The sequence below is a fragment of the Theropithecus gelada genome, chromosome 6 (assembly GCF_003255815.1).
Source record: "Theropithecus gelada isolate Dixy chromosome 6, Tgel_1.0, whole genome shotgun sequence".
Lineage (NCBI taxonomy): Eukaryota > Metazoa > Chordata > Mammalia > Primates > Cercopithecidae > Theropithecus > Theropithecus gelada.
Window position 1 is genome coordinate 112,683,325 of NC_037673.1, and position 27,137 is coordinate 112,710,461.

Below are 27,137 nucleotides of genomic sequence, written 5' to 3' on the forward strand. Positions count from 1 at the left end.
ACCTCCTACAGCATGGTGCTGTTGAACAACCTCTTTCATATGGTGTCTCCTTTGGCCAAGTAACAGAGCAGAGTTTCCAGGCTGTGGATGACAGTCTCCCCTCCCTCTTTTGTCTCTGTCTGTCCTCAGGGTTATTTCTCCCTTTGAGGAGTCACTGTGCTTCCCACGGGTCAAGGCAAAGACAGGTCTCCTGCCAAGGCACCCAAGATGGTGGGTAAGCTAATTGATCACTTCAGTCTCACTTTTTCTAGTGGAAATTCTGAGTTTGGGGGAGATTTTCCATGCATTTAGTGCTGGGTAGAGGTGGGGGACACATCACATATGTGAAAGTCCAGTTCTCTAACCATTTGCTCAGAGTTTTTTACTCTTCTGTGGCCCTGGGAGCTGTCTTATCCTCATATTTGAGTTCTGGATTGTTGCTGGTAAAAATGTTGTTGCTGTATATTTGTTTATGGTTTTATATTGTGGGAAGTGAAGCCAGCTTGCTTCTATGCTACCATTTTGGAACCAAAAGTCTGTAATTTGTTTTAAGATAATTTTGATAAATGATGTGAGAGAGAGCCTAGGTTCACTTCTTTCTAAATGGATATCCCATTTTTCCAGCATCATTTGTTAAACAGATCATTTTTCCCCTCTGAGTTATCTTAACACCTTTGTCAAAATCGTTTGGCCATTGATTATGTAGGTCTCTTTGGTTCCATATACTGTATATGTTTATTCTTATACCAAATGCACACACTACTTGATAACAGTAGCTATACAGTAAGTTATGAAATAAACTTCATTACAATTTTTAGCTGAAATAATATTTTAAAAATCAGACAGAAATCTTGAAAATGAGAAACACATTTGCTGAACTGAAGAATTCATTAGAGGCTCTCAACAGTAGAATGGACCAGGCAGAGGAAAGAATAGGTGAGCTCAAAGACTGGGTTTTTGGTGGGTTTTTCTATTGGCTATTTGAAAATACACAGAGGAGAGAAAAAAAAAGGAATGGAAGCCACCTGGAAAATACAGAAATTACCACAAAAAAAAAACCCAAATCTATGAATTATTGCTGTTTCAGAGGAAGCTGAGCAAGAGCAAGGGGTTGAAATCTTAGATTAGATGATTACAGAGGATATTGTATATGTTGGCAGCTACAAATGCAAGAAATGGTCAGCTACAGTATTATAGTCCTACTCAAGGTATCTGGAAAGATAGTAGAGTAGTAATATCTTCCCAGTAATCAGAACTTTGATCTGTACATATTGTTGTTCATTTGCTGGGAAGTGGAGATGGCCGAAGTCCAGGAACACAATCTGTGCTAATTCCGGAGGCATTTGAATCTTGCACAAAGATTGAAAACAATCGGAATTTTTACAGTTAAATGTGTGAAGTACATAAAGGCCCTGGCAACCGCACAGTGCTTGTCCATCTACATACATCAGCCTAAGTGATTCCAGTCCAGGTTTTACAAGTTTTACCTGTTATAGTGACAAAATGAAAAATATGTCCTTGGATAGTTGTGGTAAAGTAGCCGAATTTTTCATAAGAGTCAGTCCCAACAGACACCTACTAATTATCAGTTCCTGTGATGTTCCTGATAGCCCCACTTGAGGCGTGATTTTGAACCCATTCTGACCTGAAGAGCTGGAACATGGAGGATCATACTTTAGATTTACACTCAAATTGCACACTGTGTAACATGTGCAACATGTCTGTGTTGTGTGGTGGCTTGGTTCTCTGAAGTTCAACTGCACACTGCTTCCCGTTTCTCCCATTCACGCATGTTCATTGACTAGCCATAGACATGAGCTGTTTCCATCGCTGGCCCTCTGTTTTCCAAGGTTCTCCTTTCATTCTTCAGTGGCTATGGTTGTCTCTGGATGTTTTCCCTGCTTCTTCTGGACAATAAGTTTAAGGGGGTTTTTCTATTGGCATTTTGGAGACCTAGCACTGTTGACACTATGTCTATTGCTGCCTTCAGGGCAAAGCAATATAAAAATGGGAGATTCACTCTGCTGGTCACTTTTCAAAGTTCAGCTGTCCTTCATAATCAGCCTGTGTTTTTCTATTTCCAGAGCCTTTTGATAGTTTTTTTCTCTTTGTTTTGTGCTTTTCCAGGGTTTATATAAAGCTGCCATTTGAAAGAGGATTAGTTGTATGAGAAGCTCATCCCTTCTATACTAGAAGCAGAGCCTCCCAGATACTGTATTTTACAGTTCCAAAATGTCAGTTTAATTATTTTAACATATAGATTCCCTGTAACAAAATTTCATGTTTCCATACCTATGTTTTATCTTTTTTTTCTATTTTATTTGTATATTAATCTTATTTATTTTGAAGTCCTTGTTTGCAAGCCTGGTATCTAGTTCATTTCTCAGTCCACTTCTATTATGTGTTTAATCTCTTTATTATCAGTCACTTTTCTGCTTCTTAACTCTAGTTTAATTGTATTGTATGCTGGACATAGTGGATTTTAAAAATTTTAGAGGCTTCAAATGATGCATATCTTTCACCAGAGTTGACTCATCCTTTATTAGACGTATAAAGTGAGAACTGATTACTTAATCTGATCAGGAGCTAAGAAAATGTTTAGTTGCAGTTTTTATAAGTCTCAGTCTACCTACTGTTTATTCCTGTTCTTAGGGTATAACTCTTCAGATTTTTTCCATTGAGAACCTGGTATGGCCATGGTGACCCCCATTTTGGCAAATCGTGAACTCTTTCTTTGTTTCCTTAACACAGTGATACTTCCCCAGTGTCCATTCTGCTTTTATATGGCCTTCTGCTTAAGCTTTTTAGGCCCCCAACTAATGTAGCTTCAGAATTTGGCAAATGTCTTTAGGGAAAAACTGGAAGTATGTTGAGGGCCCTTTGGTCTCCAGCTCTGTAGTACTTCCAAAAAGTTCTGCTGGTTTCTCTGCCTCTGTGCAGTCAAAGCTTCGTTCTCAGGCTCTTGGCCTTTGGCCCAAATCAAAAAAGGCCTCCAGAGAAAAAGCGGCTACAGAGGATCAGCTTCTTTCTCTTCCTTCAGTTTCTCTCCAGAATCTTGACCCTCAGATGTCTTTATACAAATAATTTACAAAGCAGTTAAAAATTCATATGACTTTTTGTTATAAACGTAATCAATGGGAGCCTTAATTTGTCACAAGTCAGAAGCCTGTCTACGAGAAAAAGTAATAGATACATAAATAAAAACCTGAGCATACCAATTGTGATACCATTTCATAAACGGAGTATGATTCATTGTAATCTCTGCACTTTCTCTACACAGCCAAAATAAGAAAGAAAAAACAGAGAGAGAGAAACTATTTCACAAACATGTTCTACAATCTTATGCCTCCCAAAATTATCACATGCTGTTCCCTCTGCTAGAAATATACAAATTCTCAAACAAGACAAGACACGACAGACAGTAAGACCTCACATTTTGGCTATAAAGGTGAAGTGTGAGTCCATCAGAGAAGGCATATCTTTGATAAGAGGAGGGGTGAGCCGCATCTGGGTTAATTTCCTTCTCTTTACCATAACCTCAGCAATGGAAGGGATATGTGTAACACTCCTCTGCATTGTGTCCAGAAATATACTAGGCAGTGAAGGCACAGAAATAAAATACAAATCTCTGCCCCAGAGGAGTTCTCAACTCTTTATCACAGCTCTTTTTTGCATTATTGAGAGCCTAGTAGGGAAGAGTTTTAGTAATATGCTCAATGAGATGTTCTTTGTTTTTTCTTCCTTCTTGTACCTTCTGCCAACTTTATAGTTCTTCATTTAGAGCTGACCAGGCAGAAAGTTGTAAGCAAGAGAATTGTGAAAGTTTTGTGCTTCTCATCATCTGAAACTAACGCCACAGGCTATTATACTGTGCCCAGTATATTAATATATTATCAGAGCTTTAAAACTGTGTTGAAAATGGGAAAGAAAACCTTTTATGGTGTTTATTATATCAACCTGATCCAATCAGACCTGGGTCCTTTTTTGTTAAGGTAAATGGAGAGATTACTCTCTAATGATTTTCAGACAGTAGTAGTTAAACTGCATATTTGTATCTAAATAAAAGGTTAACACTACTGGCATGCAGAGATTACAGAAATGTACATTTTATCATGAGAAACAATCCCAATTGTGTAGCTTTAAAAAATACAAAATTCTACTTGCAATTATTTTCAGAGACTTAAAAATTAAATTTCCATCCCTGTAGTATTTTAGCTGTCAGAATGGCTACTTCCATTATCTACCCATCCAAAATTATTCAGTTGATTTAATACCTGCAAAATTAGTAAATTTTTACCATAGGACTTAGCCTGGGGATTTTTCCAGCTATGCTGATATCAACATTTAAGGTGATTATGAATAGACTATTTCTATTCCACTAGTTCATCGTAGGAAATAGTGTTTTCACAATTTATCTTCAGTGGAAAAGAGATCAGGACTGGTTATGCTATCAGGATTCAGCTCTGTGCCATTCATTGGAAAAAATAACCACAAAAATTGCTGCTGAGCTCCCTCCATCAGTGTATTCTCTTCCCAAAATCCTGCTATTCTTCTGCCAGAGCTGTTCACAGGTCAGAGAAGAGTAGGGTGTTAGGTTATTGACATAAGAAAGCTTGGATAGGCTAGAGAATATTTGTAGATATAGTCAGAGGTCTTTATAATAATATAGTTTCTCTGAGCATCTCTGTTCAGAGTGATAGGAGACAAGGAGAGAGAATGAACAGCATTGTTTTGTTATCCCACATTGTTTTCAATAACATGAGGTAGTGAGAATTGGCTCAGTAAAGTTATAGAGGTTAAATTCTAAGCCCTATTTACAAGAGACAGAGTGCGCAATAGATTTTTACCTAACCTTTATAAAGCTGGACCATTTATTATACTCAGGTACTAGCCCCTTTCATCTTGCATTTCTTGCTTTATGTTGAACAGGATCCAGAGAGCAGAAATTTTGTTGGCTATAAAAAACTTAGATATAAACCTGAATGGCTTATTTCTAAGAATAGAATATATTTTAGCCTTAGTCAATTTTATGCTACTGTAACAGAATACCTAAGACTGGGTAATTTATAATGAACAGAAAATTTATTGGCTTACAGTTTTCTCTAGAACTGGGAAGTCCAAGATCAAGGCACCTGCATCTGGTAAGGGCCTTGCTGCATCATTACATGGCAGGAGGTAGAAGGGAAAGTGCTCAAAAGAGCAAACCCACTCCTGTGAGCCCATATTATAATTTCATTAATTTATTCATGAAGGCAAAGACCTTATGATCTAAACACTTCCCATTGTGCCCCGCCTTCCAACACTGTTTTTTTTTTGTGGGGGTGGGGGGGATTAAATTTCAACATGAGTTTTGGAGGGAACAAAAACATTCAAACCATAGTAAAATGCTTAATACTTAAATATTTTCAAATATATTTCTTAAAAATAACTGTAGGTAACTTAAGTCTTTGGGATTTGAAAAGTTGAAGGCAAAAACATGATGCAACATTTCTGCATCTCTTTCCATCTCCATTAAACATAGATATAGTGACTTCTCCTTCTGCTTACAAAGCATTAACTGCCATAGAAGTGTTCATGGAGTCCCTTGCAACTTTGGTTGATTATCAGTCTGTGCATACTCTGTTTGTTAAAGGAATTAAAGGAAAGCATAAATATGATGAGGAGAGAAATGGAAGATACACCACAAAGTTGGGCAATAACAACTTCCAAAGTAAAATAACTATAAGGAAACTTTAAAATAAACAATTCCCAGAGCTCACAGAGGACTGGGATTGTTTGACTAATGTTTCCCAGTCACAGTGAAGAGACATTATTTATTTCAAGGACATTCAGTAGAGACTTGAGAAGGGTCAGGTCTTAGAAATGGGACAAAATCACCCCAAAACAAGGGCTTCTCTGTGTGATCTTAAGTAGAGCTTTTAAAAAACAACTCAAGTGACTGGGCACAGTGGCTCACATCTGTAATCTCAGCACTTTGGGAGACTGAGGTGGGCAGATTACTTGAACCTAGGAGTTTGAAACCAGCCTGGGCAACATGGTAAAACCCTGACTCTACCAAAAATGCAAAAATTAGCCAGTCTCATAACCCAGTCTCAGAATAAATAAATAGATTAAAAAATGTTTTAAAACCTCAAAATGGATAAATTTATGTGAAAGTAACATAACTACCCCCTAGAAAGTGCTTAACACTAAAGGGATACAACAAAATTGAGCACTCTACAATGTGAAATTCACAATGTCTGAGTATCAATAAAAATTATTTTACAGAATATATTTTATACAGAAAATAAAATTTATACAAAAATTTTATTTCCTTATATAACATTTTCTTTTATACAAAAAAATTATACAGAATAAGAATCTGAAAAATGCAATCCATACCTGGGAGAAAAGTCCATCAGTACGAATAAATCTGGAAATGACAGAGATGATGGAATTATCAGAAAAGTGTATTTAAAAAGCTATTATAAATACGCTATATTTGTCCAAATTTTTAAAATATGGGCACAATGAGGGGAGAAATTGAAGAAATGAAGAATTAAATGGGACTTCAAGCAATGAAAAATACAGTAGCTGAAATGAAAAATATACTGAATTCAAGAGCAGATTAAACACTGAAAAAAGAAAGATCAGTGAACTTGAAGTTAGACAAATGTAAATGACCCCAAATTAAACAGAAAAAAAAAAAAAAAAAAACAGACTTGAAAAAATGAACAGAGCATCAGTGAGTTATGGGACAATGGGATAATATTAAACAGTCAAACGTGCAATTGCAACTAGAAGAAGAGGAAGTGAGGGGGATCAGAAAAGATATTTGAAGAAGTAATAGCTAAAACATTTTATTCCTTGACAAAAACTTTAAACCCACAGATCCAAGAAATTCAATAAACCCCAAGCAAAAGAAACATAACAAGGCTGGGTAAAATGACTCATGCCTGTAATTCTAGCACTTTGAGAGGCCTATGTAGGAGTAGGATCTTTTGAGCCCCAGAGTTCATGACCATCTTGGGCAACATAAGGAGACCCTGTCTCCATAATTTTTTTTTTTTCCGGAGACCATGTCCCACTCTATCACCCAGCACCCAGGCTGGAGTACATGGCACGATCTCAGCTCACTGCAACATCTGCCTCCCGGGTTCAAGCAATTCTTGTGCCTCAGCCTCCCTAGTAGCTTGTATTACAGGTGTGCACCACCACACCCAGCTAAATTTTTTTCTTTTTGGATTTTTAGTAGAGATGGGGTTTCACCATTTTGCCCAGGTGGGTCTCAAATTCCTGAGCTCAGGCAATTCTGCCTCAGCCTCCCAAAGTGGTAGAATTAAAGGTGTGAGCCACCGCACCTGGCCCCCATTTTTTAAAAATTACCTATGCGTGGTAGTTCACTCCTGTAGTCTTAGCTACTCAAGAGGCTGAGGTGAAAGGATTGCTTGAACCTAGGAAGTCAAGGCTGCAATGAGCTATGGTCACATCACATTACAGAGGGAAACTCTGTCTAAAGACAAAAAAAAAAAAAAAAAAAAAAACAAGGTTCATCATAATCAAATTGCTGACAACTAGTGATAAAGAGAAACATCTTTAAAAGCCTCCAGACTTCTGGTTTCAGGTTCAGCATGTAAAGAGCTTGAAAGTCATCACTCCATCTTAACAAGTACAAAGCTGAACAAGAGGAATGAGGTCCTGGGAAAACCACTGCCTCCAAAGCTGGAGAAACAGAGGACAAATACAGAGAATCACAACTCACCAGAGCAGAAACCTGCAAGCAGAACCCTCTGCTGGAACCAGTACCAGGGTAGGAAAACCTAAGCTATAATTAACAAATTGCCGGAAGCCCGATGTGCACAAGTCTGAGATGGGGAACAGTTTAGTCAGAGCCTAAGTAACCTGGGTGAAGGGAAGCCAACTTCAGCATATTGTAGATGTTCTGTCCCACCTGAGCTTGGAGATAAAACTGAGAAGCTCTTGTCAAGTTCACAGCCCAAAGGCTCACTAAGAGACTGAGACCTAATCATAGAACTATAGAATGCTTCCCCTTTTCTCATGCCTTATTGTCACATAATAAAAGGCCTATTTACCAGAATTTCTTTTAACCCAGTATGGTATGTTTGGCTTTCAACAAAAAATTATGAGACATACTAAAAGGCAAAAACACAGTTCAAGGAGACAGAACAAGCATCATAACCAGACTTAAATACGGCAAGGATGTCGGAATTATTGGAATTTAAAACAATTATAATATGCTAAGGGCTCTAATTTAAAAAGTAGAAATGCTAAAAATGAAAAACACTAATAGAAATGAAGCATGTCTTTGGTGGGCTCATTAGTAGACTGAACACAGCTGAGGGAAGAATCTCTGAGCCTGAGGTTATATCAATAAAAACTTCAAAAACTGAAAAAGACTAACAAATTTGAAACAGAGTATCAAAGAACTCTGGGACAATTACAAAATGTGTAGCATATATATAATGGGGATACCAGAAGGAGTAAAGAAAACAGAAGAAATATTTGAAGGAATAATGGCTGAAAATTTTCTCAGATTAATGTCAGATACCAAACTACAGATCTAGAAAGCTGAGAGAATGCCAAAGATAAATGCAAAAATCAAGCAAAGAAATGACACCTAGCCATATCATATTTAAAGTGCTGAAAATGAAAACTAAGAATTCTTGGAAGAAGCAAGAGGATAAAAACATCTATAGATACGCAAAGATAAGAATTGCATCTTTTGCCTCAGAAGCCATGCAAGCAAGAAGAGAAGACAGTGCAATATTTAAACTGCTATGAGAAGAAAACCCGCCAACCTAGAGTTTTGTGTTTTCTGATTTTATCATTCAAAGGTCCCTTGGTCAGTTTGGGCTGCTAAAACAAATTGTTATAGACTAGTTGGCTTATAAACAACAGAAATTTATTTTTCGCAGTTCTGGAGGCTGGAAGTCCAACATCAGGTTGCCAGAATAGTTATGTTTTGATGAGGGGCCCTTTTCCAGGCTGCAGATAGCCAACTTCTTGTATCTACACAGGGAAGTAAGAGAATTAACTAGCTCTCTGGCCTTTCTTACAAGTGCACTAATCCCATTCATGAATGCTGCACCCTCATGACCTAATTAACTACCAAAGGCACCATCTCTATAAACTATTACATTGAGGTTAGAGTTTCAACATATGAATTTTAGGAGGACACAAACATTCAGTCCACAACAAAAGGTGAAGGAGAAATAAAGGCTTCATCAGACAAATAAAAATTGAGGGAATTTATTATCAGTAGACCTGTTTTGCAAGAAATGTTAGAAGTTTTACAGCGAGAAGGAAAATGATACATGTCAGAAACTTAGACTATATAAGGAAAGGAAGAGTATTAGAAAAGAAATAAGTAAAAATGAAAGCATCCAGAGTAAAAATATACATTATATATAGAGAAATAAAGATAAATATGACAGAAAACTTTTTGAGAACACATTTTAAAATGACATCTTTACAGAGTGTATGGAGGCGGGTGAGTGAAAGATCTGTCAACCTAAAGTTCTAAACCTAATGAAAACATCATTACAAGATGAAGGCAATAAAGACTTCAGACAAAAGCTAAGAAAATTCATTGGTACCAGGTCTACGCTAGTAAGCAATGTTAAAGGGAGTTTTGGCTAAAGTGAAATGGTTTCTGATGGAAATTTGAAACCACACACATACTACACACATTCATTCTCTCTCTCTCTATCTCTCTCTATCTCTCTATCTCTCTCTCTCTCTCTCCCCACTAAAGAACTGGAAATAGCAAATGTGTGGGTAAATATTTCAAAAAATACTCTTAATTTTTACTGTATGGAAATATACTTGACTTTTAAACAAAAATAATAATAGTGTTTTGTGGAACTTATAGGTTATAGTAAATGTATGGGAATAGCACAAAAGATGGGAGGAGGGAAATGGAAGTGTACTACTTTTATAAATTTTTACAATATAATGTGAAAGTAGGCTGTGATAAATTGTAGCTATATAAATTAAACCTTGGCACAACCATTAAAAATAAATATAAAAAAGATATTGCTAAATAAACTAATAATAGAGATAAAATGGGATACTAAAAACATTCAATTAATACCAAAAAAGTCGGGAAAGTAGATGAAGAAGCAAAGAGTAAATGTGACAAGTAGAAAACCAGTAAAGATGTGGTATATATAAACCCAATCATATTTATAATTAAATATAAGTTCTCTGAGCATGCCAGTTAACAGAGAGTGCAAGCTGGGTATGGTAGGACATGCCTATAGTCCTAGCTATTGGGAGGCTAAGGTGGGAGGATAGCTTGAGTTCAAGAGTTTGAGGCTGCAGTGAGCCATAATCTCACCACTGTACTCAAGCCTGGGTGACAGAGTGAGACTCCGTATTTTCTTTTCTTTAAAAAGGAGTTTATAAAATAAAAATAATAACCAACTTTGTAGCAGTTTACAAAAACCCTTTTCCAATATAAAGACAGAGATAGGTTAAAAGCAAGGGAAGAGAAAATATTTACCATATAAACAGTAACCAAGAGAAATTTAGGGTGGTGTATTAGTCTGTTCTCGGGCTAGTAATAAAGACATATCCGAGACTGGGTAATTTATAAAGGAAAGAGGCTTACTTGACTCACAGTTCCACATGACCGGGGAGGCCTCACAGTCGTGGTGGAAGGTAAAGGAGGAGCAAAGACATGTTTTACATGGCAGCAGGCAACAGAGTGTGTGCAGGGGAACTGCCCTTTATAAAACCATCAGATCTCGTGAGACTTAGTCACTATCATGAGAACGGCAAGGGAAAGACCCACCCCCATGATTCAATTATCTCCCACCAGTTTCCCCTTCATGACACGTGGGAATTATGAGAGCTACAATTCAAGATGAGATTTGGGTGAGGACACAGCCAAACCATTTTCTGCCCTGTCCCCTCCCAAATCTCATGTCCTTACTTTTCAAATCCAATCGTGCCTTTCCAACAGTCCCCCAAAGTCTGAACTTATTCAAAGTCTCATCTGAGACAAGCCAAGTCCTTTCCACCTGTGAGCATGTAAAATCAAAAGCAAGTTAGTTACTTCCCAGATACAATGGAGGTACAGGCATTGGGTAAATATACCCATTCCGAATGGGAGAAATTGACCAAAACAAAGGGGCTATAGGCCCCATGTGAGTCTGAAATCCAATAGGACCATCATTAAACCTTACATTTTAAAAATGATCTCCTTTGACACCATATCTCACATCCAGCTCATGCTGATGCAAGAGGTGGGCACCCATGGCCTTGGGCAGCCCTGCCTCTGTGGCTTTGCAGGGTAAAGCCCTTCTCCTGGTTGCTTTCATGGGCTAGCATTGAGTGTCTGTGGCTTTTCCAGGTGCACGATGCAAGCTGTCAGTGGATCTACCATTCTGGAGTCTGGAGGACAGTGACCCTCTTCTGACAGCTCCACTAGGCATTGCCCTAGTGGAGACTTTGTATGGGAACTCCAACCCCACATTTCCCTTCCACACTGTCCTAGCAAAGTTTCTCCATGAGGACCCCACGCCAGCAGTAAACTTCTGCTTGGACATCCAGGCATTTCTATACAACCCCTGAAATCTAGGTAGAGGTTCCCAAACCTTATTTATTGACTTCTTTGTACCCATAGCCTAACACCATGTGTAAGCTGCAAAGGCATGGAGCTTGCACCCTCTGAAACAATGGCCTGAGCTGTACGTTGGCCCCTTCTAGCCATGGCTAGAGCTGAAACAGCTGGGATGCAGGGTACTATGTTTGAAGGCTGCATAGAGAAGGGGGACCCTGGGCCCAGCCCATAAAACCATTTTTTCCTCCTAGACTTCCAGGCCTGTGATGGGAGGAACTGCCATGAAGGTCTCTAACATGCCCTGGAGACATTTTCCCCATTATCTTGGTGATTAACAATGGCCTCCTTGTTACTTATGCAAATTCTGTAGCCAGCTTGAATTTATCCCCAGAAAATGGGGTTTTCCTTTTCTGTAACATCTTCAGGCTGCAAATTTTCCAAACTTTTATGCTCTGCTTCCTCTTGAATACTTTGCTTCTTAGAAATTTCTTCTGCCAGATACCTCAAATCATCTCTCTCAAGTTCAGAATTCCACATATCTCTAGGGCAAAAAGCTGCCAGTCTCTTTGCTAAAGCACAACAAGAGTCACCTTTGCTCCAGTTCCCAAAAAGTTCCTCATCTCCATCTGAGACCACGTCAGCCTGGACTTTATTGTCCATGTCACTATCGGTATTTTGATTGAAGCCATTCAACACGTCTCTAGGAAGTTCAAAACTTTCCCACATCTTCCTCTCTTCTGAGTCCTCCAAGTCTCTAGGAAGTTCCAAACTTTCCCACATCTTCCTATCTTTCTGAGCCCTCCAAACTGTTCCAACCTCTGCCTGTTACCCAGTTCTAAAGTAGCTTCCACATTTTCAGTTATCTTTATAGCAGTGCCCCACCCTACCAGTAGCAATTTACTGTATTAGTCTATTCTCACACTGCTAATAAAGACATACCTGAGACTGGGTAATTTATAAAGGAAAGGAATTTAATTGACTCACAGTTCCACATGGCTGGGGAGGCCTCATAATCATGGCAGAAGGTGGAGGAGCAAAATCATGCCTTACATGGCGGCAGCACAGGCAAACAAACGTGTGCAGGGGAACTCCCCTTTATGAAACCATCAGATCTTGTGAGACTCAGTCACTATCACTAGAATAGCATGGGAAAGACCTGCCCTCATGATTCAATTACCTCCCACCAGGTTCCTCCTACAACGTATGGGAATTATGGGAGCTAAAATTCAAGATGAGATTTGGGTGGGGACACAGCCAAACCATATCAAGTGGCTATATAATACAAAATAAGTCTCAGATCCAGGAATGTTTACAGGAATAAACATGGCAGCTACATAATTATAAAGAAGTCAAAATATCAACAAAGAATAACATTGTTACTTATGTATGCACCTAATTACGGACTTTCAAAACACATGAAGCAAAAACTGATAGAACGGAAAAGAAAAAAGACAAATCGGCAGAAAGAGTTGAAGATTTCAATTGGTAGAACCAATAGACCAAAAAAAAAAAAATATTGTCAGTATGTAAGAGATTCGAGCAACACTGTCAACCAACTTCATCTATTTGCCTTAAAAAATGTGCCACCAAAAATTAGAAACATGGAGAAAAAAGTTTCCAAGATTGTATAAAATTACAAGAAGAAATCATGTGAAAATAATTATATTTTTAAATTTTTAGAGTAGAGAAAATCTAACTGTAATACATAACTTAAGGAACATAATAAAATAATATAAATATAACCATATGAAGTTAAAATTCCTTCAGGACAAAAATCATAAATGAAGTCAAAATATAAAAAGGGAACTATATGCTACTGCAATCATATATGAAACAGATAATCTTATTATATAAAGTGATTCAGCAGATAAATAAGAAACAGCCCTCTAGCTCAAAAGAGAAATAAACCAAGGGCGTAAAGAAATAGCTCCTGGGAAAGAAATGTTCTTAAATATATGAAAGGATACTCAGTCTTATACACAGTATCATTTTTGCCAGTCAAATTGCTGACAGTTAAAATGTTTGCTAATATTCTGCATAGATGAGGATAGTGTAAAAGCTGATTGTGGATGTCTCTTACCAACTCCACATACAATGGCTTTATGTTGATATCTTAAAATCAGCCATGGTGGTGGATGCAGTGGCTCACGCCTGTAATCCCAGCACTTTAGGAGGCCAAGGCAGGTGGATCACGAGGTCAGGAGTTGGAGACCAACCTGGTCAACGTGGTAAAACCCTGTCTCTACTAAAAATACAAAAATTAGCTGGGCCTAGTGATGCACACCTGTAGTCTCAGTTACTCGGGAGGCTGAGGCAGGAGAATTGCTTGAACCTGGGAGGTGGAGGTTGCAGTGAGCCAAGATCACGCCACTGCACTCCAGCCTGGGCAACAGAGTGAGACTCTGTCTCAAAAAAAAAAAAAAAAAAAAAAAGCCATCGTAAATGTATTTATATCATGGAAATTGACAAATGCTACAAATCAAGTCCCTCTTTCTCTCTCCCAGAAAGCCAGTTGTCAATTATTTACCAGTACATCAGCAGATGAAAGTGTGGAAATATAGGCACTCTCATTCTGTTGTTATTTTTAATATAAAGCAGCATAATCTCCACAGAGCATTTTGTTAATACAACAAAGTTACTGACTACACACATCTTTTGCAGTAACAAATCTACTTCTAGGAATGTGGCCTTAATATTTTTGCATATATGTGTAATGATACATTTGTTTTGCAGTAGCACAAATGTTTGTCAGTAGAAGATTGGTTTGAAAAATTGTAGAACATTTCACACAATGGAATGCCAATCAGCTGTTAAAGTATATGAGAACAAAGGGACATTATCAAGATGGCAACTAGACTTACTAGACTTGCCTGGTGCTCGGTTTGTGCCCCACTCCCCCCACCACAAGGGGACCAAAACAAATAAACAAGTATATCTCAATGGAGAGTCTGAGAAAGTATACTGGGGAGCACCAGGAGAGCAGTCAGATCCCTGTGGAGCATGGAAGTGCACATAGCACCACAGAGAGGGGAGCAAGGCATCCTACCTCTCCAACACTGTCTACCCTGCCATGCTTGTCCTGGAGCCAAGGGGACTTCTTCTTATGGGGAGATGGTAAGAAGGAGATCCTTGGCAGTTTGCCATCACCACCACAAACACTGGCAGCATTTCCTACAAGAGGGTCCTCCAGTCTTCAAAGGCCACAGATCTTGTGTGGACAGTTGTCACACAACTACACAGCTGCATTGTCTGAGAGAAGGAACCTCTGGGACAGCCCCCACCCCTGTGACCTAAGCTGCCATGGCACAGTGCCATCCTGAAAACTGGATGCACTGCTGGAATGTGGCCTGCCCTGGGAGACAGTAGGTACCAAATACCCCATCCCTGTGGCCCCACTGTCATTTCACTCTGTTCACACAAGTGCCTACACCACAAATACCCTGACTGCCTAGAATGTAGACTTGAAAAAATGACTAAGATCCTAATGTTCAAACCCAGGAGGCACTCTATCCTCCAGGGAAACAAGATGACCTACACAGTGTGAAAGCCTCATGCAATGGTCAAGCATATGTGCACCCACCCCTATCACCATAGGCATCCAGAAGGCAGCTTTGCCCCACTGGAGAGGATCCTGTGCAGCCATTGGCCCACTCCCTGCCCAACAGCCAACTCAGAGTTGACCCTGTCTTCCTCGAGTGATCGCTGTGTAGCTGCCACATCCACCTGTCCCCAGCCCTACAGCTGTCCCAGAGACAGCTTCACCCCACCAGAGAGCCCTGTGCATCTAGCTGCCTGGTCCACATGCACTCAGCACCCATGCTGAGTCTGACAGCCAGCTCATTGGTAGCCATGGCTTCCCAGAGAGCCTGCCACACAGCCTGCTGGCCAATTACACCAACATGCACCCAGCTTGACAACAAACCCAACACCTCTGCACCATCAAAACTGCACCACCACTGTCACAAACTCCCACAGACTATGCCACTGAGACAATTGCAGGTATTGCAAATGACAAATTACAGACAATGAATCTACAAAGACCACAATACTGAGTCCACCCAGAACCACAGCCAATGCACCATTCCCAACAGACACTCTAAGATCCATCTACCAAGAAAAAAAAAAAAAAAAGCCTGTTGTTTCAAAAGCCACTTTGTAAATTGGAAAAGATGACCATTCCAGTAGAGGTCCAGATGTCAATGTAGAAACCCAATAAACATGAAAAAGCAAGGAAACATGACATCTCCAAAGGAACAAAATAAGACTCCTATAAGAGACCCTCAAAAAAGGATATTTACAAAATGCCTGAAAAGGAATTCAACACAATGATCTTAAAAAAACTCAGTGCAATACACAAGAACACAAACAATTCAATGAAATTAATAAAATAATCCATGATCTTAATTAGAAATTCAACAAAGATATATCACAAAGAACCAAACAGAAAGTTTGATGCTAAAGGATGAAATGAATAAAATTTAAAAATCAATTGAGAACTTCAACAACAGACTGAATAAAGAGGAAAATATTTCCTGAAAATGAAGATAGGTCTTTTAAGATAACTCAGTCAGAGATAAAAAGGAAATAAGAATAAAAACAATGAAGAAGGGTCACATGACTTACAGGACACCATTAGTGAAAAAAAATATTTGCATTATAGAATTGTCAGTGGGGCAGAGCAAGATGGCCGAATAAGAACAGCTCCAGTCTCCAGCTTCCAGCGCGAGCAACACAAAAGACGGGTGATTTCTGCATTTTCAAATGAGGTACTGGGTTCATCTCACTAGGGAGTGCCGGACAATCAGTGCTGGTCAGCTGCTGTAGCCCGACCAGCAAGAGCTGAAGCAGGGCGAGGCATCACCTCCCCTGGAAAGTGCAAGGGGGAAGGGAATCCCTTTTCCTAGCCAGGGGAACTGAGACACACAACACCTGGAAAATCGAGTAACTCCCACCCCAATACTGCGCTTTAAGCAAACAGGCACACCAGGAGATTATATCCCACACCTAGCTGGGAGGGTCCCACGCCCATGGAGCCTCCCTCATTGCTAGCACAGCAGTCTGCGATCTAACGGCAAGGCAGCAGCGACGCTGGGGGAGGGGTGCCTGCCATTGCTGAGGCTTAAGTGGTAAACAAAGCCGCTGGGAAGATCAAACAGGTGGAGCCCACAGCAGCTCAAGGAGGCCTGCCTGTCTCTGTAGACTCCACCTCTGGGGACAGGGCACAGCTAAACAAACAAACAAAAAAAGCAGCAGAAACCTCTGCAGACACAAATGACCCTGTCTGACAGCTTTGAAGATGGCAGTGGATCTCCCAACACAGAGGTTGAGATCTGAGAACGGACAGACTGCCTGTTCAAGTGGGTCCCTGACCCCTGAGTAGCCTAATTGGGAGACATCCCCCACTAGGGGCAGACCAACACCCCACACCTCACACGGTGGGGTACACTACTGAGATGAAGATTCCAAAGCAAGAATCAGGTACACTCACTGTTCAGCAATATTCTATCTTCTGCAGCCTCTGCTGCTGATACCCAGGCAAACAGGGTCTGGAGTGGACCTCAAGCAATCTCCAACTGACCTACAGCTGAGGGTCCTGACTGTTAGAAGGAAAACTAACAAACAGGAAGGACACCCACACCAAAACCCCATCAGTACGTCACCATAATCAAAGACCAGAGACAGATAAAACCACAAAGATGGGGAAAAGCAGGGCAGAAAAGCTAGAAATTCAAAAAATAAGAGCGCATCTCCCTCTCTAAAGGAACACAGCTCATTGCCAGCAACGGATCAAAGCCGGACGGAGAATGACTTTGACGAGATGAGAGAAGAAGGCTTCAGTCCATCAAACTTCTCAGAGCTAAAGAAGGAATTATGCACCCAGTGCAAAGAAACTAAAAATCTTGAAAAAAGAATAGAAGAATGGATAACTAGAATAATTAATGCAGAGAAGGCCCTACACGAACTGACAGAGATAAAAACCATGACACAAGAAATACGTGACAAAAGCACAAGCTTCAGTAACTGACTCAATCAACTGGAAGAAAAAATATGAGCGATTGAGGATCAAATGAATGAAATGAAGTGAGAAGAGAAGTCGAAAGAAAAAAGAGGAAAAAGAAATGAGCAAAGCCTTCAAGAAGTATGGGATTATGTGAAAAGACCAAATTTACGTCTAATTGGGGTGCCTGAAATTGAGGGGGAAAATGGAACTAAGTTGGAAAACACTCTTCAGGATATCATCCAGGAGAACTTCCCCAACCTAGTAGGGCAGGCCAACATTCAAATTCAGGAAATACAGAGAACGCCACAAAGACAGTCCTCGAGAAGAGCAGCTCCAAGACACATAATTGTCAGATTCACCAAAGTTGAAATGAAGGAAAAAATGTTAAGGGCAGCCAGAGAGAAAGGTCGGGTTACCCACAAAAGGAAGCCCATCAGACTAACAGCAGATCTCTCAGCAGAAACTCTACAAGCCAGAATAGAGTGGGGGCCAATATTCAACATTCTTAAAGAAAAGAATTTTCAACCCAACATTTCATATCCAGCCAAACCAAGTTTCATAAGTGAAGGAGAAATAAAATCCTTAACAGATAAGCAAATGCTTAGAGATTTTGTCACCACCAGGCCTGCCTTACAAGAGACCCTGAAGGAAGCACTAAACATGGAAAGGAACAACCGGTACCAGCCATTGCAAAAATATGCCAAAATGTAAAGACCATCGAGGCTAGGAAGAAACTTCATCAACTAACGAGCTAAATAACCAGTTAATATCATAGTGACAGGATCAAGTTCACACATAACAATCTTAACCTTAAATGTAAATGGACTAAATGCTCCAATTAAAAGACACAGACTGGCAAACTGGATAAAGAGTCAAGACCCATCAGTTTGCTATATTCAGGAGACCCATCTCACACGCAGAGACACACATAGGCTCAAAATAAAGGGATGGGGGAAGATCTACCAAGCAAATGGAGAACAAAAAAAAGCAGGGGTTGCAATACTAGTCTCTGATAAAACAGACTTTAAACCATCAAAGATCAAAAGAGACAAAGAAGGCCATTACATAACAGTAAAGGGATCAATTCAACAGGAAGAGCTAACTATCCTAAATATATATGCACCCAATACAGGAGCAAGCAGATTCATAAAGCAGGTCCTTAGAGACTTATAAAGAGACTTAGACTCCCATACAATAATAATGGGAGACTTCAACACCCCACTGTCAACATTAGAAGATCAACAAGACAGAAGTTTAACAAGGATATCCAGGAATTGAACTCATCTCTGCACCAAGTGGACCTAATAGACATCTACAGAACTCTCCACCCCAAATCAACAGAATATACATTCTTCTCAGCACCACATCGCACTTATTCCAAAATTGACCCCATAATTGAAAGTAAAGCACTCCTCAGCAATTGTGCAAAAACAGAAATTATAACAAACTGTCTCTCAGACCACAGTGCAATCAAACTAGAACTCAAGACTAAGAAACTCAATCAAAACTGCTCAACTACATGGAAACTGAACAACCTGCTCCTGAATGACTACTGGGTACATAACGAAATGAAGGCAGAAATACAGATGTTCTTTGAAACCAATGAGAACAAAGATACAACATACCAGAATCTCTGGGACACATTTAAAGCAGTGTGTAGAGGGAAATTTATAGCACTAAATGCCCACAAGAGAAAGCAGGAAAGATCTAAAATTGACATTCTAACATCACAATTAAAAGAACTAGAGAAGCAAGAGCAAACACATTTGAAAGCTAGCCGAAGGCAAGAAATAACTAAGATCAGAGCAGAACTGAAGGAGATAGAGACACAAAAACCCTCCAAAAAATCAATGAATCCAGGAGTGGGTTTTTTGAAAAGATCAACAAAATTGATAGACTGCTAGCAAGACTAATAAAGAAGAAAAGAGAGAAGAATCAAATAGACGCAATAAAAAATGATAAAGGGGATATCACCACCGACCCCACAGAAATACAAACTACCATCAGAGAATACTATAAACACCTCTACGCAAATGAACTAGAAAATCTAGAAGAAATGGATAATTTCCTGGACACTTACACTCTCCCAAGACTAAACCAGGAAGAAGTTGAATCCTTGAATAGACCAATAGCAGGCTCTGAAATTGAGGCAATAATTAATAGCCTACCAACCAAAAAAAGTCCAGGACCAGATGGATTCACAGCTGAATTCTACCAGAGGTACAAGGAAGAGCTGGTACCATTCCTTCTGAAACTATTCCAATCAATAGAAAAAGAGGGAATCCTCCCTAACTCATTTTACGAGGCCAACATCATCCTGATACCAAAGCCTGGCAGAGACACAACAAAAAAAAAGAGAATTTTAGACCAATATCCGTGATGAACTTTGATGCAAAAATCCTCAATAAAATACTGGCAAACCAAATCCAGCAGCACATCAAAAAGCTTATCCACCATGATCAAGTGGGCTTTATCCCTGGGATGCAAGGCTGGTTCAACATATGCAAATCAATAAACGTAATCCAGCATATAAACAGAACCAAAGACTAAAACCACATGACTATCTCAATAGATGCAGAAAAGGCCTTTAACAAAATTCAATAGCCCTTCATGCTAAAAACTCTCAATAAATTCGGTATTGATGGAACGTACCTCAAAATAATGAGAGCTATTTATGACAAACCCACAGCCAATATCATACTGAATGGACAAAAACTGGAAGCATTCCCTCTGAAAACTGGCACAAGACAGGGGTGCCCTCTCTCACCACTCCTATTCAACATAGTGGTTGAAAGTTCTGGCTAGGGCAATCAGGCAAGAGAAAGAATTCAAGCGTATTCAGTTAGGAAAAGAAGAAGTCAGATTGTCCCTGTTTGCAGATGACATGATTATATATTTAGACAACCCCATCATGTCAGCCCACAATCTCCTTCAGCTGATAAGCAACTTCAGAAAAGTCTCAGGATACAAAATTAATGTGCAAAAATCACAAGCATTCTTATAGAAAAATCACAAGCTTTCATATATCTGTTCTTATACACCAGTAACAGACAAACAGAGAGCCAAATCAGGAATGAACTTTTATTCACAATTGCTTCAAAGAGAATAAAATACCTAGGAATCCAACTTACAAGGGATGTAAAGGACCTCTTCAAGGAGAACTACAAGCCACTGCTCAGTGAATAAAAGAGGACAGAAACAAATGGAAGAACATATCATGCTTATGGATAGGAACAATCAATATCATGAAAATGGCCATACTGCCCAAGGTAATTTACAGATTCAATGCCATCCCCATCAAGCTACCAATGAGTTTCTTCACAGAATTGGAAAAACTGCTTTAAAGTTCATATGGAACCAAAAAAGAGCCCGCATCTCCAAGACAATCCTAAGTCAAAAGAACAAAGCTGGAGGCATCACGCTACCTGACTTCAAACTATACTACAAGGCTACAGTAACCAAAACAGCATGGTACTGGTACCAAAACAGAGATATAGACCAATGGAACAGAACAGAGTCCTCAGAAATAATACCACACATCTACAGCCATCTGATCTTTGACAAACCTGAGAAAAACAAGAAATGGGGAAAGGATTCCCTATTTAATAAATGGTGCTGGGAAAATTGGCTAGCCATAAATAGAAGCTGAAACTGGATCCTTTCCTTACTCCTTATACGAAAATTAATTCAAGATGGATTAGAGACTTAAATGTTAGGCCTAATACCATAAAAACCCTAGAAGAAAACGTAGGTAATACCATTCAGGACAGAGGCATGGGCAAGGACTTCATGTCTGAAACACCAAAAGCAACGGCAACAAAAGCCAAAATTGACAAATGGGATCTAATTAAACTGAAGAGCTTCTGCACAGCAAAAGAAACTACCATCAGAGTGAACAGGCAACCTACAGAATGGGAGAAAAATTTTGCAATCTACTCATCTCACAAAGGGCTAATATCCAGAACCTACAAAGAACTCAAACAAATTTACAAGAAAAAACAACCCCATCCAAAATGGGCATAGGATATGAACAGACATTTCTCAAAAGAAGACATGCATACAGCCAACAGAGACATGAAAAAATGCTCGTCATCACTGGCCATCAGAGAAATGCAAATCAAAACCACAGTGAGATACCATCTCACACCTTTTAGAATGGCAATCATTAAAAAGTCAGGAAACAACAGGTGCTGGAGAGGATGTGGAGAAATAGGAACACTTTTACACTGTTGGTGGGAGTGTAAACTAGTTCAACCATTATGGAAAACAGTATGGTGATTCCTCAAGGATCTAGAACTAGATGTACCATATGACCCAGCCATCCCATTACTGGATATATACCCAAAGGATTCTAAATCATGCTGCTATAAAGACACATGCACATGTATGTTCATTGCGGCACTATTCACAATAGCAAAGTCTTGGAATCAACCCAAATGTCCATCAGTGACAGACTGGATTAAGAAAATGTGGCACATATACACCATGGAATACTATGCAGCCATAAAAAAGGATGAGTTTGTGTCCTTTGTAGGGACATGGATGCAGCTGGAAACCATCATTCTCAGCAAACTATGGCAAGAACAGAAAACCAAACACTGCATGTTCTCACTCATAGGTGGGAACTGAACAATGAGATCACTTGGACTCTGGAAGGAGAACATCACATACCAAGGCCTATTATTGGGAGGGGGAAGGGAGGAGGAATTGCATTGAGAGTTATACCTGATGTAAATGATGAGTTGATGGGTGCTGATGAGTTGATGGGTGCAGCACACCAACATGGCACAAGTATACATATGTAACAAACCTGCACGTTATGCACATGTACCCTAGAACTTAAAGTATAATAAAAAAAAAAGAAAAGATGTGTCAGAGGGAAAAGAAATAGAGAAAGGCACAGAAAACCTATTTAATGAAACAATAACTGAAAACTTCCAAAGTCTGAAGAAAGCTGTAAACATCCAGATCCAGGAAGCTCAAAGATTCTCAGTGTGATTCAGTATCCCCCAAATCGTCTCTGAAGCATATTATAATAGGATGGTCAAAAGTCAGTGACAAATGGAGAATTCTAAAAGCTTCAAGAGAAAAATATTGAGTCACATATAAGGGAATCTCCATTAGACTATCAATAAATTTCTCAGCAAAAACCTTGCAGACCAGGAGAGAGTGCAAAAATACATTCCAATCATTGAAATAAAAAAAAACTGTCAGTCAATAATACTATATTCTTTTAAGCTATCCTTCAGTAATGAAGGAGAAATAAAGACTTTTCTGGATAAGCAAAAACTGAATAAATTCATCAGCACTAACTAGCTTTACAAGAAATGCTTCAGAGGGTGCTGACTGGGAATTAAAAGATGATAATTACTACCATGGAAGCATGTGAAAGTATAAAATATATTCATCTAGGTAAATCCATAATTATACTCGGAACACCCCAGTGCAGTAATGGTGCTATGTAAATCTTTCAGTCCTCCTATAACAATGTCGAAAGTCAAAAGGGTCAAAAACATCAGCTGCTACAATTAGTGGCTAAAAATACTCTAGACTTTTTTCTCTCCCCATCCCACAATTTGTATTTTGGTTGCCTTAATTTACATCTTTAGAAAATTAAGACAACCAAAATAGAAATTGTAGGATAGGGAAAGGAAAAAGTCTACAGTATTTTTATGCAGCCAAAATTAAGTTGTTATCAACCTAAAATATTCTACCTACAAGACTCTTTATTTTAGCCCCACCATAAAGAAAGAAAAAAAGAGCAGGTACACAAGTAATAACATGGCCAGATGTGTAAGTTTGTACCTGTAGTCTAAATACTAATGATGTTGTGGTGGGAGGATCACTGGAGGCCAGGAGTACAAGGGTGTCGTAGGGTACTATGATCAGACCTGCAGATAACCACTACATTCCAGCCTGGGCAACACAGTGGGACCCTGTCTCTAAAAAAAATTTTAAAAAAACAACAATGAAACCTAGCTGTATTTTGCCCAGAAGAGAACTATCTTACCATTAAAGACAAATATAGATTGAAAATGAAACAATGGGAAAAGGTATCCCATGCACATGGAAACCAAAAGGAAGCAGGAGTTGCCATACTTATATCGGATAAATTGGGCTTTAAGTCAAAAATTGTTTTTAAAAAAAGAAAGTCATTATATAATGATAATTCAACGAGAGGATATAACAATTCTAAAAAATATATACACCCAACACCAGAGTACACAAATATATAAAGCATATATTATTAGAGCTAAAAGGAGAGACATCCTGCAATATAATAATAGGGGACTTTAACACCCCACTTTCCACAATGAACAGATCAACTAGATAGAAATCCAACAAAGAAACATTGGAGTTACAATGACATACACCAAATGAACCTAGCAGACATATACAGAAGATTCCACCCAACAGCTATGGAATACACATTCTCCTCAACTGCACATGAAACATTTTTCAGGATAGATCATATTTCAGGCCACAAAACAAGTCTTAACAAATTGAAGAAGATAGAGATAATAAAAGTATTTTTTTTAGGCCACAATGGCATAAAACTAGAAGTCAATCATAACAAAAACAGAAACTTCAGTAACCTTACTAATACATGGGAAATTAAACAAGATGCTCCCAAATAACCAAAAGGCCAAAGAAGAAATTAAAAGGAAAATTAAACCTTTCTTTGAGACAAATGTACGTGGAAACACGTCGTATCAAACCCTACAAGACACAGGAAAAGCTGTTCAGAGAGGGCAGTTTATAACAATAAATGCCTACATGAAAAAAAAAAAAAAAAAGAATTTCTAATGAACAACCTAACCATGCACCTCAAGAAACTAAAAGACAAGAACAAAGTAAACCCAAAATTGGTAGAAGGAAAACAATAGTAAAGCTCAGAGCAGAAATGAACAAATAGAAGCTAAAGAAACAATTCAAAAGATCAATAAAAGCAAGAGTTGCTTTTTTGAAAAGATAAGCAAAATAAGAAACCTTTAACCTAGACTAAGAAGAAAAAGGATCTAAATTAGTAAAATCAGAGATTAAAAAGGAGGTATTACAACTGATGTCACAGAAATACAAAAGATCGTAAAAGATCATTATCAACAACTGTACACCAACACACTTGAGAATATAGGAGAAATGAATAAATTCCTGAACACATACAACCTACCAAGATTAAGTTATGAAGAAATAGAAAATGTATTGATTCTGAAAAGGCCAATAAGCAGTGAGGATATTGAGTCAGTAATAAGGAGTCATCTTCCATTAAAAAACAAACAAACAAAATACCAGCCCAGGACTTGATGGTTTCACTGCTGAATTCACCTAAATATTTAAAGAAAAACTAGTACCAATTCTCCTTAAACTATTCCAGAAAATCAAGGAGGGAATACTTCCAAACTCATTTTATAAAGCCAGCATTACATTGATTTCAAAACCGGACAAGGACACAACAGCAACAACAACAAAGAAAATCATAGGCCAATATTTCTGGTGAACACAGATGCAAAAATTCTCAGCAAGATACTAGCAAACTGAATAACAGTAGATTAAAAAGATAATTCTCTATAATCAAGTAGGATTCATCCCAGAGATGCAAGGATGACTCAACTCTATGCAAATCAATAAACGTGAAACACCGAAAGACAAAAACCATGTGATCATTTCAATAGATGCAGAAAAACATTTGACAAAATTCAACATATTTTCATGATTAAAAAAAAAAAAAACTCTTAACAAATTAGGTATAGAAGACTCTCAACAAATTGGGTACCTCATCATAATAGAGGCCATATATAACAAACCCACAGCTAAGATCGTGCTGAACAAGGAAAAAAGACTAGAATACTCACTTTCACCAGTCCTATTCAACATAGTACTGAAAGTCCTAGCCAGTGCAATTAGCCAAAAGAAAGAAAGAAAAGCCATCTAATTTGGAAAGGAGGAAGTCAAATTGTTCCTGCTTGCAGATAACATAATCTTATATATAGAAAACCCTGATGACTCCACCAAAAAAAAAAAAAAAAAAATTCTAGAAGTAATAAATTCAGCAAAGTCACAGCAAAAAAAATCAGCATACAAAAATTAATAGCATTTCTACATGCTGATAGCAAACTATCTGAAAAATAAATCAAGAAACCAATTTTATTTGCTATAGCTACCAAACAAATAAGATACCTAAGAATAAACTTAACTAAGAAGGTGAAAGATGTTGACATTGAAACTATAAAACATTGATGAAATAAATTGAAGAAGACACAAATAAATGGAAAGCTAATCCATGCTCATAGATTGGAAGAACTCACATTTTTAAAATGGCCATACTACCCCAAATGATCTATAGATTTAATGTAATCTCTATAAAAATATCAATGATATTCTTCACAGAAATAGAAAAAAAAAAAACCCTCAAATTCATATGAAAGCACAAAAGGCCCTCAATAGCCAAAATAGTTATGAGCAAAAAAATAAAACTGGAGGCATCAAGCTGTCTGATTTCACAATATACTGCAAAGCTATCGTAACAAAAACAGCATGGTACTGGCATAAAGGCAGACTTGTAGAACAGTGAAATAGAATAGAGAACCCAGAAATTAATGGACACACATACAGCCAACTGATTTTCAACAGCAGTGCCAAGAACACACCTTGGAGAAAAGGCAGTCTTTTCAATAAATGGTGCTGGGAAAATTGGATATCCATATGTGGAAGGATAAGACTAGACCCCCACTTCTCACCATATACAAAAATCAACTCAAAATGGATTAAAGACTTAAATGTAAAACCTGAAACTATGAAACTACTAGAAGAAAACATATGGGAAATGCTTTATAACACTGGGCTATGCAAGGATTTTTAAAATAAGACTTGAAAACCCAGGCAACAAAAGCAAAAATAGGCAAATGTGATTACATCAAACTAAAAAGCTTTTGCACAGCAAACAAGTAACAGAGTGAGGAGACAACCTACAGAATAGGAGAAAATATCTGCATACTATCTATCTAACAAGGGGTTAATATCCGGATATATAAGAAACTTAAATAACAGCAAAAAATAATAATAATAAATAACCCATTTAAAAATGGGCAAAAGAAAGACCTTAACTGACATTTCTCAATGAAGACATACAAATGGCCAGGAGGTACACAAAAAAAGAAAATGCTCAACATCACGAATCACCAGGGAAACATAAAAACACAATGAGAAAACACTTCACTCCAATTAGAGTGGCTACTATCAAAAAGACAACAGAAAACATGTGCCAGTGAGGATCTAAAGAAAAGTGAACACTTATACACTGTTGGAAGAATTGTAAATTAGTACAGCCACTATAGAAAACAGTATGGCGATTCCTGAAAAAACTAAAAATAGAACTACCATGTAATCCAGCAATGTCATTCCTGATATATATGCAAAGGAAATGAAATCAGAATGTTGAAGAGATATCTGCACTCTGTGTTTATTGTAACACTGTTTACAATAGCTAAACTATGGAATCAACCTAAATGCCCAACAACTAATGAATGGATGAAGAAAATGTGGTATATACACAATGGAGTACTACTTATCCATAAAAAGAATGAAATTTTG